Source organism: Eubalaena glacialis, chromosome 18 (assembly GCF_028564815.1).
Source record: "Eubalaena glacialis isolate mEubGla1 chromosome 18, mEubGla1.1.hap2.+ XY, whole genome shotgun sequence".
NCBI lineage: Eukaryota > Metazoa > Chordata > Mammalia > Artiodactyla > Balaenidae > Eubalaena > Eubalaena glacialis.
The window spans coordinates 43,327,659-43,341,706 of NC_083733.1; positions in this window are offsets into that span (position 1 = coordinate 43,327,659).

The window sequence follows — 14,048 nt, forward strand, 5'->3', positions numbered from 1 at the left end:
CCTCACCCTTCAAGCCCACGTCAGATTCATAGAGAAAACACCAGGCCTCGGTGTGCCTTCCTGTGGCAAGGAAACTTGGCTTGCATTCCTAAGGTGGCACATTGGCTCAGGACTGCCCTACCCGAAGCACTCAGGCTGTGCAGCCCGACTGGTGGAGATCAGCCCTTCTGGCTCTCTCACGGTTGAAACCAGCTAGGAAAAGAGCCTCTCCTAAGCTGGGAACGTGGTGGCTTTTCCTAGCCTACCCAGGAACAGCACTCTGAGGGAGAGGAGCTGCTGACGTGTGGTAGCAAAATCTCCTCTGCTGAAGAGAAACATTTCGTTGTAAGCGGGTTCCATTAGCCTTGCCACCTTTTCTCAGCTGGCTATACTGGAGGGCAGTCTGTTGGCAGACTCCCCTGAGGTCCTGCTTCCCAGGCTGTGATCCACACACGCCGCCTGCTTCAGCCCAAAGGGACAGCTTATGGTAAGGTCAAAACCCTGTGTTGGCAAGTGCCTGCGTAACCCTCGCACAAGCACAAGCATATTGGCCATTGGTCAAAGGCTTTCCCCACAAGCTTAACACGTTTGGTCCCATCTAGCCTCCGAAGGGCGAGTTCACCCAGCTAGGAATCAAAGTTCAGGAAAGGTACTCAGGGTGCTGGTGAGCGCAGGTTCTTTCACCAGGCAGCCCAAATCGAGTACCTCCAAACACATTGTTGTAAAGGCCTCACCCTTCAAGCCCACGTCAGTTTCATAGAGAAAACACCAGGCCTCGGTGTGCCTTCCTGTGGCAAGGAAACTTGGCTTGCATTCCTAAGGTGGCACATTGGCTCAGGACTGCCCTACCCGAAGCACTCAGGCTGTGCAGCCCGACTGGTGGAGATCAGCCCTTCTGGCTCTCTCACGGTTGAAACCAGCTAGGAAAAGAGCCTCTCCTAAGCTGGGAACGTGGTGGTTTTTCCTAGCCTACCCAGGAACAGCACTCTGAGGGAGAGGAGCTGCTGACGTGTGGTAGCAAAATCTCCTCTGCTGAAGAGAAACATTTCGTTGTAAGCGGGTTCCATCAGCCTTGCCACCTTTTCTCAGCTGGCTATACTGGAGGGCAGTCTGTTGGCAGACTCCCCTGAGGTCCTGCTTCCCAGGCTGTGATCCACACACGCCGCCTGCTTCAGCCCAAAGGGACAGCTTATGGTAAGGTAAAAACCCTGTGTTGCAAGTGCCTGCGTAACCCTCGCACAAGCACAGCATATTGGCCATTGGTCAAAGGCTTTCCCCACAAGCTTAACACGTTTGGTCCCATCTAGCCTCCGAAGGGCGAGTTCACCCAGCTAGGAATCAAAGTTCAGGAAAGGTACTCAGGGTGCTGGTGAGCGCAGGTTCTTTCACCAGGCAGCCCAAATCGAGTACCTCCATACACATTGTTGTAAAGGCCTCACCCTTCAAGCCCACGTCAGTTTCATAGAGAAAACACCAGGCCTCGGTGTGCCTTCCTGTGGCAAGGAAACTTGGCTTGCATTCCTAAGGTGGCACATTGGCTCAGGACTGCCCTACCCGAAGCACTCAGGCTGTGCAGCCCGACTGGTGGAGATCAGCCCTTCTGGCTCTATCACGGTTGAAACCAACTAGGAAAAGAGCCTCTCCTAAGCTGGGAACGTGGTGGCTTTTCCTAGTCTACCCAGGAACAGCACTCTGAGGGAGAGGAGCTGCTGACGTGTGGTAGCAAAATCTCCTCTGCTGAAGAGAAACATTTCGTTGTAAGCGGGATCCATCAGCCTTGCCACCTTTTCTCAGCTGGCTATACTGGAGGGCAGTCTGTTGGCAGACTCCCCTGAGGTCCTGCTTCCCAGGCTGTGATCCACACACGCCGCCTGCTTCAGCCCAAAGGGACAGCTTATGGTAAGGTCAAAACCCTGTGTTGCAAGTGCCTGCGTAACCCTCGCACAAGCACAAGCATATTGGCCATTGGTCAAAGGCATTCCCCACAAGCTTAACACGTTTGGTCCCATCTAGCCTCCGAAGGGCGAGTTCACCCAGCTAGGAATCAAAGTTCAGGAAAGGTGCTCAGGGTGCTGGTGAGCGCAGGTTCTTTCACCAGGCAGCCCAAATCGAGTACCTCCATACACATTGTTGTAAAGGCCTCACCCTTCAAGCCCACGTCAGTTTCATAGAGAAAACACCAGGCCTCGGTGTGCCTTCCTGTGGCAAGGAAACTTGGCTTGCATTCCTAAGGTGGCACATTGGCTCAGGACTGCCCTACCCGAAGCACTCAGGCTGTGCAGCCCGACTGGTGGAGATCAGCCCTTCTGGCTCTCTCACGGTTGAAACCAGCTAGGAAAAGAGCCTCTCCTAAACTGGGAACGTGGTGGCTTTTCCTAGTCTACCCAGGAACAGCACTCTGAGGGAGAGGAGCTGCTGACGTGTGGTAGCAAAATCTCCTCTGCTGAAGAGAAACATTTCGTTGTAAGCGGGATCCATCAGCCTTGCCACCTTTTCTCAGCTGGCTATACTGGAGGGCAGTCTGTTGGCAGACTCCCCTGAGGTCCTGCTTCCCAGGCTGTGATCCACACACGCCGCCTGCTTCAGCCCAAAGGGACAGCTTATGGTAAGGTCAAAACCCTGTGTTGCAAGTGCCTGCGTAACCCTCGCACAAGCACAAGCATATTGGCCATTGGTCAAAGGCATTCCCCACAAGCTTAACACGTTTGGTCCCATCTAGCCTCCGAAGGGCGAGTTCACCCAGCTAGGAATCAAAGTTCAGGAAAGGTACTCAGGGTGCTGGTGAGCGCAGGTTCTTTCACCAGGCAGCCCAAATCGAGTACCTCCAAACACATTGTTGTAAAGGCCTCACCCTTCAAGCCCACGTCAGTTTCATAGAGAAAACACCAGGCCTCGGTGTGCCTTCCTGTGGCAAGGAAACTTGGCTTGCATTCCTAAGGTGGCACATTGGCTCAGGACTGCCCTACCCGAAGCACTCAGGCTGTGCAGCCCGACTGGTGGAGATCAGCCCTTCTGGCTCTCTCACGGTTGAAACCAGCTAGGAAAAGAGCCTCTCCTAAGCTGGGAACGTGGTGGCTTTTCCTAGCCTACCCAGGAACAGCACTCTGAGGGAGAGGAGCTGCTGACGTGTGGTAGCAAAATCTCCTCTGCTGAAGAGAAACATTTCGTTGTAAGCGGGTTCCATCAGCCTTGCCACCTTTTCTCAGCTGGCTATACTGGAGGGCAGTCTGTTGGCAGACTCCCCTGAGGTCCTGCTTCCCAGGCTGTGATCCACACACGCCGCCTGCTTCAGCCCAAAGGGACAGCTTATGGTAAGGTAAAAACCCTGTGTTGCAAGTGCCTGCGTAACCCTCGCACAAGCACAGCATATTGGCCATTGGTCAAAGGCTTTCCCCACAAGCTTAACACGTTTGGTCCCATCTAGCCTCCGAAGGGCGAGTTCACCCAGCTAGGAATCAAAGTTCAGGAAAGGTACTCAGGGTGCTGGTGAGCGCAGGTTCTTTCACCAGGCAGCCCAAATCGAGTACCTCCATACACATTGTTGTAAAGGCCTCACCCTTCAAGCCCACGTCAGTTTCATAGAGAAAACACCAGGCCTCGGTGTGCCTGCCTGTGGCAAGGAAACTTGGCTTGCATTCCTAAGGTGGCACATTGGCTCAGGACTGCCCTACCCGAAGCACTCAGGCTGTGCAGCCCGACTGGTGGAGATCAGCCCTTCTGGCTCTCTCACGGTTGAAACCAGCTAGGAAAAGAGCCTCTCCTAAACTGGGAACGTGGTGGCTTTTCCTAGTCTACCCAGGAACAGCACTCTGAGGGAGAGGAGCTGCTGACGTGTGGTAGCAAAATCTCCTCTGCTGAAGAGAAACATTTCGTTGTAAGCGGGATCCATCAGCCTTGCCACCTTTTCTCAGCTGGCTATACTGGAGGGCAGTCTGTTGGCAGACTCCCCTGAGGTCCTGCTTCCCAGGCTGTGATCCACACACGCCGCCTGCTTCAGCCCAAAGGGACAGCTTATGGTAAGGTCAAAACCCTGTGTTGCAAGTGCCTGCGTAACCCTCGCACAAGCACAAGCATATTGGCCATTGGTCAAAGGCATTCCCCACAAGCTTAACACGTTTGGTCCCATCTAGCCTCCGAAGGGCGAGTTCACCCAGCTAGGAATCAAAGTTCAGGAAAGGTACTCAGGGTGCTGGTGAGCGCAGGTTCTTTCACCAGGCAGCCCAAATCGAGTACCTCCATACACATTGTTGTAAAGGCCTCACCCTTCAAGCCCACGTCAGTTTCATAGAGAAAACACCAGGCCTCGGTGTGCCTGCCTGTGGCAAGGAAACTTGGCTTGCATTCCTAAGGTGGCACATTGGCTCAGGACTGCCCTACCCGAAGCACTCAGGCTGTGCAGCCCGACTGGTGGAGATCAGCCCTTCTGGCTCTCTCACGGTTGAAACCAACTAGGAAAAGAGCCTCTCCTAAGCTGGGAACGTGGTGGCTTTTCCTAGTCTACCCAGGAACAGCACTCTGAGGGAGAGGAGCTGCTGACGTGTGGTAGCAAAATCTCCTCTGCTGAAGAGAAACATTTCGTTGTAAGCGGGATCCATCAGCCTTGCCACCTTTTCTCAGCTGGCTATACTGGAGGGCAGTCTGTTGGCAGACTCCCCTGAGGTCCTGCTTCCCAGGCTGTGATCCACACACGCCGCCTGCTTCAGCCCAAAGGGACAGCTTATGGTAAGGTCAAAACCCTGTGTTGCAAGTGCCTGCGTAACCCTCGCACAAGCACAAGCATATTGGCCATTGGTCAAAGGCATTCCCCACAAGCTTAACACGTTTGGTCCCATCTAGCCTCCGAAGGGCGAGTTCACCCAGCTAGGAATCAAAGTTCAGGAAAGGTGCTCAGGGTGCTGGTGAGCGCAGGTTCTTTCACCAGGCAGCCCAAATCGAGTACCTCCATACACATTGTTGTAAAGGCCTCACCCTTCAAGCCCACGTCAGTTTCATAGAGAAAACACCAGGCCTCGGTGTGCCTTCCTGTGGCAAGGAAACTTGGCTTGCATTCCTAAGGTGGCACATTGGCTCAGGACTGCCCTACCCGAAGCACTCAGGCTGTGCAGCCCGACTGGTGGAGATCAGCCCTTCTGGCTCTCTCACGGTTGAAACCAGCTAGGAAAAGAGCCTCTCCTAAACTGGGAACGTGGTGGCTTTTCCTAGTCTACCCAGGAACAGCACTCTGAGGGAGAGGAGCTGCTGACGTGTGGTAGCAAAATCTCCTCTGCTGAAGAGAAACATTTCGTTGTAAGCGGGATCCATCAGCCTTGCCACCTTTTCTCAGCTGGCTATACTGGAGGGCAGTCTGTTGGCAGACTCCCCTGAGGTCCTGCTTCCCAGGCTGTGATCCACACACGCCGCCTGCTTCAGCCCAAAGGGACAGCTTATGGTAAGGTCAAAACCCTGTGTTGCAAGTGCCTGCGTAACCCTCGCACAAGCACAAGCATATTGGCCATTGGTCAAAGGCATTCCCCACAAGCTTAACACGTTTGGTCCCATCTAGCCTCCGAAGGGCGAGTTCACCCAGCTAGGAATCAAAGTTCAGGAAAGGTACTCAGGGTGCTGGTGAGCGCAGGTTCTTTCACCAGGCAGCCCAAATCGAGTACCTCCAAACACATTGTTGTAAAGGCCTCACCCTTCAAGCCCACGTCAGTTTCATAGAGAAAACACCAGGCCTCGGTGTGCCTTCCTGTGGCAAGGAAACTTGGCTTGCATTCCTAAGGTGGCACATTGGCTCAGGACTGCCCTACCCGAAGCACTCAGGCTGTGCAGCCCGACTGGTGGAGATCAGCCCTTCTGGCTCTCTCACGGTTGAAACCAGCTAGGAAAAGAGCCTCTCCTAAGCTGGGAACGTGGTGGCTTTTCCTAGCCTACCCAGGAACAGCACTCTGAGGGAGAGGAGCTGCTGACGTGTGGTAGCAAAATCTCCTCTGCTGAAGAGAAACATTTCGTTGTAAGCGGGTTCCATCAGCCTTGCCACCTTTTCTCAGCTGGCTATACTGGAGGGCAGTCTGTTGGCAGACTCCCCTGAGGTCCTGCTTCCCAGGCTGTGATCCACACACGCCGCCTGCTTCAGCCCAAAGGGACAGCTTATGGTAAGGTAAAAACCCTGTGTTGCAAGTGCCTGCGTAACCCTCGCACAAGCACAGCATATTGGCCATTGGTCAAAGGCTTTCCCCACAAGCTTAACACGTTTGGTCCCATCTAGCCTCCGAAGGGCGAGTTCACCCAGCTAGGAATCAAAGTTCAGGAAAGGTACTCAGGGTGCTGGTGAGCGCAGGTTCTTTCACCAGGCAGCCCAAATCGAGTACCTCCATACACATTGTTGTAAAGGCCTCACCCTTCAAGCCCACGTCAGTTTCATAGAGAAAACACCAGGCCTCGGTGTGCCTGCCTGTGGCAAGGAAACTTGGCTTGCATTCCTAAGGTGGCACATTGGCTCAGGACTGCCCTACCCGAAGCACTCAGGCTGTGCAGCCCGACTGGTGGAGATCAGCCCTTCTGGCTCTCTCACGGTTGAAACCAGCTAGGAAAAGAGCCTCTCCTAAACTGGGAACGTGGTGGCTTTTCCTAGTCTACCCAGGAACAGCACTCTGAGGGAGAGGAGCTGCTGACGTGTGGTAGCAAAATCTCCTCTGCTGAAGAGAAACATTTCGTTGTAAGCGGGATCCATCAGCCTTGCCACCTTTTCTCAGCTGGCTATACTGGAGGGCAGTCTGTTGGCAGACTCCCCTGAGGTCCTGCTTCCCAGGCTGTGATCCACACACGCCGCCTGCTTCAGCCCAAAGGGACAGCTTATGGTAAGGTCAAAACCCTGTGTTGCAAGTGCCTGCGTAACCCTCGCACAAGCACAAGCATATTGGCCATTGGTCAAAGGCTTTCCCCACAAGCTTAACACGTTTGGTCCCATCTAGCCTCCGAAGGGCGAGTTCACCCAGCTAGGAATCAAAGTTCAGGAAAGGTACTCAGGGTGCTGGTGAGCGCAGGTTCTTTCACCAGGCAGCCCAAATCGAGTACCTCCATACACATTGTTGTAAAGGCCTCACCCTTCAAGCCCACGTCAGTTTCATAGAGAAAACACCAGGCCTCGGTGTGCCTTCCTGTGGCAAGGAAACTTGGCTTGCATTCCTAAGGTGGCACATTGGCTCAGGACTGCCCTACCCGAAGCACTCAGGCTGTGCAGCCCGACTGGTGGAGATCAGCCCTTCTGGCTCTCTCACGGTTGAAACCAGCTAGGAAAAGAGCCTCTCCTAAGCTGGGAACGTGGTGGCTTTTCCTAGCCTACCCAGGAACAGCACTCTGAGGGAGAGGAGCTGCTGACGTGTGGTAGCAAAATCTCCTCTGCTGAAGAGAAACATTTCGTTGTAAGCGGGTTCCATTAGCCTTGCCACCTTTTCTCAGCTGGCTATACTGGAGGGCAGTCTGTTGGCAGACTCCCCTGAGGTCCTGCTTCCCAGGCTGTGATCCACACACGCCGCCTGCTTCAGCCCAAAGGGACAGCTTATGGTAAGGTCAAAACCCTGTGTTGGCAAGTGCCTGCGTAACCCTCGCACAAGCACAAGCATATTGGCCATTGGTCAAAGGCTTTCCCCACAAGCTTAACACGTTTGGTCCCATCTAGCCTCCGAAGGGCGAGTTCACCCAGCTAGGAATCAAAGTTCAGGAAAGGTACTCAGGGTGCTGGTGAGCGCAGGTTCTTTCACCAGGCAGCCCAAATCGAGTACCTCCAAACACATTGTTGTAAAGGCCTCACCCTTCAAGCCCACGTCAGTTTCATAGAGAAAACACCAGGCCTCGGTGTGCCTTCCTGTGGCAAGGAAACTTGGCTTGCATTCCTAAGGTGGCACATTGGCTCAGGACTGCCCTACCCGAAGCACTCAGGCTGTGCAGCCCGACTGGTGGAGATCAGCCCTTCTGGCTCTCTCACGGTTGAAACCAGCTAGGAAAAGAGCCTCTCCTAAGCTGGGAACGTGGTGGTTTTTCCTAGCCTACCCAGGAACAGCACTCTGAGGGAGAGGAGCTGCTGACGTGTGGTAGCAAAATCTCCTCTGCTGAAGAGAAACATTTCGTTGTAAGCGGGTTCCATCAGCCTTGCCACCTTTTCTCAGCTGGCTATACTGGAGGGCAGTCTGTTGGCAGACTCCCCTGAGGTCCTGCTTCCCAGGCTGTGATCCACACACGCCGCCTGCTTCAGCCCAAAGGGACAGCTTATGGTAAGGTAAAAACCCTGTGTTGCAAGTGCCTGCGTAACCCTCGCACAAGCACAGCATATTGGCCATTGGTCAAAGGCTTTCCCCACAAGCTTAACACGTTTGGTCCCATCTAGCCTCCGAAGGGCGAGTTCACCCAGCTAGGAATCAAAGTTCAGGAAAGGTACTCAGGGTGCTGGTGAGCGCAGGTTCTTTCACCAGGCAGCCCAAATCGAGTACCTCCATACACATTGTTGTAAAGGCCTCACCCTTCAAGCCCACGTCAGTTTCATAGAGAAAACACCAGGCCTCGGTGTGCCTTCCTGTGGCAAGGAAACTTGGCTTGCATTCCTAAGGTGGCACATTGGCTCAGGACTGCCCTACCCGAAGCACTCAGGCTGTGCAGCCCGACTGGTGGAGATCAGCCCTTCTGGCTCTATCACGGTTGAAACCAACTAGGAAAAGAGCCTCTCCTAAGCTGGGAACGTGGTGGCTTTTCCTAGTCTACCCAGGAACAGCACTCTGAGGGAGAGGAGCTGCTGACGTGTGGTAGCAAAATCTCCTCTGCTGAAGAGAAACATTTCGTTGTAAGCGGGATCCATCAGCCTTGCCACCTTTTCTCAGCTGGCTATACTGGAGGGCAGTCTGTTGGCAGACTCCCCTGAGGTCCTGCTTCCCAGGCTGTGATCCACACACGCCGCCTGCTTCAGCCCAAAGGGACAGCTTATGGTAAGGTCAAAACCCTGTGTTGCAAGTGCCTGCGTAACCCTCGCACAAGCACAAGCATATTGGCCATTGGTCAAAGGCATTCCCCACAAGCTTAACACGTTTGGTCCCATCTAGCCTCCGAAGGGCGAGTTCACCCAGCTAGGAATCAAAGTTCAGGAAAGGTGCTCAGGGTGCTGGTGAGCGCAGGTTCTTTCACCAGGCAGCCCAAATCGAGTACCTCCATACACATTGTTGTAAAGGCCTCACCCTTCAAGCCCACGTCAGTTTCATAGAGAAAACACCAGGCCTCGGTGTGCCTTCCTGTGGCAAGGAAACTTGGCTTGCATTCCTAAGGTGGCACATTGGCTCAGGACTGCCCTACCCGAAGCACTCAGGCTGTGCAGCCCGACTGGTGGAGATCAGCCCTTCTGGCTCTCTCACGGTTGAAACCAGCTAGGAAAAGAGCCTCTCCTAAACTGGGAACGTGGTGGCTTTTCCTAGTCTACCCAGGAACAGCACTCTGAGGGAGAGGAGCTGCTGACGTGTGGTAGCAAAATCTCCTCTGCTGAAGAGAAACATTTCGTTGTAAGCGGGATCCATCAGCCTTGCCACCTTTTCTCAGCTGGCTATACTGGAGGGCAGTCTGTTGGCAGACTCCCCTGAGGTCCTGCTTCCCAGGCTGTGATCCACACACGCCGCCTGCTTCAGCCCAAAGGGACAGCTTATGGTAAGGTCAAAACCCTGTGTTGCAAGTGCCTGCGTAACCCTCGCACAAGCACAAGCATATTGGCCATTGGTCAAAGGCATTCCCCACAAGCTTAACACGTTTGGTCCCATCTAGCCTCCGAAGGGCGAGTTCACCCAGCTAGGAATCAAAGTTCAGGAAAGGTACTCAGGGTGCTGGTGAGCGCAGGTTCTTTCACCAGGCAGCCCAAATCGAGTACCTCCAAACACATTGTTGTAAAGGCCTCACCCTTCAAGCCCACGTCAGTTTCATAGAGAAAACACCAGGCCTCGGTGTGCCTTCCTGTGGCAAGGAAACTTGGCTTGCATTCCTAAGGTGGCACATTGGCTCAGGACTGCCCTACCCGAAGCACTCAGGCTGTGCAGCCCGACTGGTGGAGATCAGCCCTTCTGGCTCTCTCACGGTTGAAACCAGCTAGGAAAAGAGCCTCTCCTAAGCTGGGAACGTGGTGGCTTTTCCTAGCCTACCCAGGAACAGCACTCTGAGGGAGAGGAGCTGCTGACGTGTGGTAGCAAAATCTCCTCTGCTGAAGAGAAACATTTCGTTGTAAGCGGGTTCCATCAGCCTTGCCACCTTTTCTCAGCTGGCTATACTGGAGGGCAGTCTGTTGGCAGACTCCCCTGAGGTCCTGCTTCCCAGGCTGTGATCCACACACGCCGCCTGCTTCAGCCCAAAGGGACAGCTTATGGTAAGGTAAAAACCCTGTGTTGCAAGTGCCTGCGTAACCCTCGCACAAGCACAGCATATTGGCCATTGGTCAAAGGCTTTCCCCACAAGCTTAACACGTTTGGTCCCATCTAGCCTCCGAAGGGCGAGTTCACCCAGCTAGGAATCAAAGTTCAGGAAAGGTACTCAGGGTGCTGGTGAGCGCAGGTTCTTTCACCAGGCAGCCCAAATCGAGTACCTCCATACACATTGTTGTAAAGGCCTCACCCTTCAAGCCCACGTCAGTTTCATAGAGAAAACACCAGGCCTCGGTGTGCCTGCCTGTGGCAAGGAAACTTGGCTTGCATTCCTAAGGTGGCACATTGGCTCAGGACTGCCCTACCCGAAGCACTCAGGCTGTGCAGCCCGACTGGTGGAGATCAGCCCTTCTGGCTCTCTCACGGTTGAAACCAGCTAGGAAAAGAGCCTCTCCTAAACTGGGAACGTGGTGGCTTTTCCTAGTCTACCCAGGAACAGCACTCTGAGGGAGAGGAGCTGCTGACGTGTGGTAGCAAAATCTCCTCTGCTGAAGAGAAACATTTCGTTGTAAGCGGGATCCATCAGCCTTGCCACCTTTTCTCAGCTGGCTATACTGGAGGGCAGTCTGTTGGCAGACTCCCCTGAGGTCCTGCTTCCCAGGCTGTGATCCACACACGCCGCCTGCTTCAGCCCAAAGGGACAGCTTATGGTAAGGTCAAAACCCTGTGTTGCAAGTGCCTGCGTAACCCTCGCACAAGCACAAGCATATTGGCCATTGGTCAAAGGCATTCCCCACAAGCTTAACACGTTTGGTCCCATCTAGCCTCCGAAGGGCGAGTTCACCCAGCTAGGAATCAAAGTTCAGGAAAGGTACTCAGGGTGCTGGTGAGCGCAGGTTCTTTCACCAGGCAGCCCAAATCGAGTACCTCCATACACATTGTTGTAAAGGCCTCACCCTTCAAGCCCACGTCAGTTTCATAGAGAAAACACCAGGCCTCGGTGTGCCTGCCTGTGGCAAGGAAACTTGGCTTGCATTCCTAAGGTGGCACATTGGCTCAGGACTGCCCTACCCGAAGCACTCAGGCTGTGCAGCCCGACTGGTGGAGATCAGCCCTTCTGGCTCTCTCACGGTTGAAACCAACTAGGAAAAGAGCCTCTCCTAAGCTGGGAACGTGGTGGCTTTTCCTAGTCTACCCAGGAACAGCACTCTGAGGGAGAGGAGCTGCTGACGTGTGGTAGCAAAATCTCCTCTGCTGAAGAGAAACATTTCGTTGTAAGCGGGATCCATCAGCCTTGCCACCTTTTCTCAGCTGGCTATACTGGAGGGCAGTCTGTTGGCAGACTCCCCTGAGGTCCTGCTTCCCAGGCTGTGATCCACACACGCCGCCTGCTTCAGCCCAAAGGGACAGCTTATGGTAAGGTCAAAACCCTGTGTTGCAAGTGCCTGCGTAACCCTCGCACAAGCACAAGCATATTGGCCATTGGTCAAAGGCATTCCCCACAAGCTTAACACGTTTGGTCCCATCTAGCCTCCGAAGGGCGAGTTCACCCAGCTAGGAATCAAAGTTCAGGAAAGGTGCTCAGGGTGCTGGTGAGCGCAGGTTCTTTCACCAGGCAGCCCAAATCGAGTACCTCCATACACATTGTTGTAAAGGCCTCACCCTTCAAGCCCACGTCAGTTTCATAGAGAAAACACCAGGCCTCGGTGTGCCTTCCTGTGGCAAGGAAACTTGGCTTGCATTCCTAAGGTGGCACATTGGCTCAGGACTGCCCTACCCGAAGCACTCAGGCTGTGCAGCCCGACTGGTGGAGATCAGCCCTTCTGGCTCTCTCACGGTTGAAACCAGCTAGGAAAAGAGCCTCTCCTAAACTGGGAACGTGGTTGCTTTTCCTAGTCTACCCAGGAACAGCACTCTGAGGGAGAGGAGCTGCTGACGTGTGGTAGCAAAATCTCCTCTGCTGAAGAGAAACATTTCGTTGTAAGCGGGATCCATCAGCCTTGCCACCTTTTCTCAGCTGGCTATACTGGAGGGCAGTCTGTTGGCAGACTCCCCTGAGGTCCTGCTTCCCAGGCTGTGATCCACACACGCCGCCTGCTTCAGCCCAAAGGGACAGCTTATGGTAAGGTCAAAACCCTGTGTTGCAAGTGCCTGCGTAACCCTCGCACAAGCACAAGCATATTGGCCATTGGTCAAAGGCATTCCCCACAAGCTTAACACGTTTGGTCCCATCTAGCCTCCGAAGGGCGAGTTCACCCAGCTAGGAATCAAAGTTCAGGAAAGGTACTCAGGGTGCTGGTGAGCGCAGGTTCTTTCACCAGGCAGCCCAAATCGAGTACCTCCAAACACATTGTTGTAAAGGCCTCACCCTTCAAGCCCACGTCAGTTTCATAGAGAAAACACCAGGCCTCGGTGTGCCTTCCTGTGGCAAGGAAACTTGGCTTGCATTCCTAAGGTGGCACATTGGCTCAGGACTGCCCTACCCGAAGCACTCAGGCTGTGCAGCCCGACTGGTGGAGATCAGCCCTTCTGGCTCTCTCACGGTTGAAACCAGCTAGGAAAAGAGCCTCTCCTAAGCTGGGAACGTGGTGGCTTTTCCTAGCCTACCCAGGAACAGCACTCTGAGGGAGAGGAGCTGCTGACGTGTGGTAGCAAAATCTCCTCTGCTGAAGAGAAACATTTCGTTGTAAGCGGGTTCCATCAGCCTTGCCACCTTTTCTCAGCTGGCTATACTGGAGGGCAGTCTGTTGGCAGACTCCCCTGAGGTCCTGCTTCCCAGGCTGTGATCCACACACGCCGCCTGCTTCAGCCCAAAGGGACAGCTTATGGTAAGGTAAAAACCCTGTGTTGCAAGTGCCTGCGTAACCCTCGCACAAGCACAGCATATTGGCCATTGGTCAAAGGCTTTCCCCACAAGCTTAACACGTTTGGTCCCATCTAGCCTCCGAAGGGCGAGTTCACCCAGCTAGGAATCAAAGTTCAGGAAAGGTACTCAGGGTGCTGGTGAGCGCAGGTTCTTTCACCAGGCAGCCCAAATCGAGTACCTCCATACACATTGTTGTAAAGGCCTCACCCTTCAAGCCCACGTCAGTTTCATAGAGAAAACACCAGGCCTCGGTGTGCCTGCCTGTGGCAAGGAAACTTGGCTTGCATTCCTAAGGTGGCACATTGGCTCAGGACTGCCCTACCCGAAGCACTCAGGCTGTGCAGCCCGACTGGTGGAGATCAGCCCTTCTGGCTCTCTCACGGTTGAAACCAGCTAGGAAAAGAGCCTCTCCTAAACTGGGAACGTGGTGGCTTTTCCTAGTCTACCCAGGAACAGCACTCTGAGGGAGAGGAGCTGCTGACGTGTGGTAGCAAAATCTCCTCTGCTGAAGAGAAACATTTCGTTGTAAGCGGGATCCATCAGCCTTGCCACCTTTTCTCAGCTGGCTATACTGGAGGGCAGTCTGTTGGCAGACTCCCCTGAGGTCCTGCTTCCCAGGCTGTGATCCACACACGCCGCCTGCTTCAGCCCAAAGGGACAGCTTATGGTAAGGTCAAAACCCTGTGTTGCAAGTGCCTGCGTAACCCTCGCACAAGCACAAGCATATTGGCCATTGGTCAAAGGCATTCCCCACAAGCTTAACACGTTTGGTCCCATCTAGCCTCCGAAGGGCGAGTTCACCCAGCTAGGAATCAAAGTTCAGGAAAGGTACTCAGGGT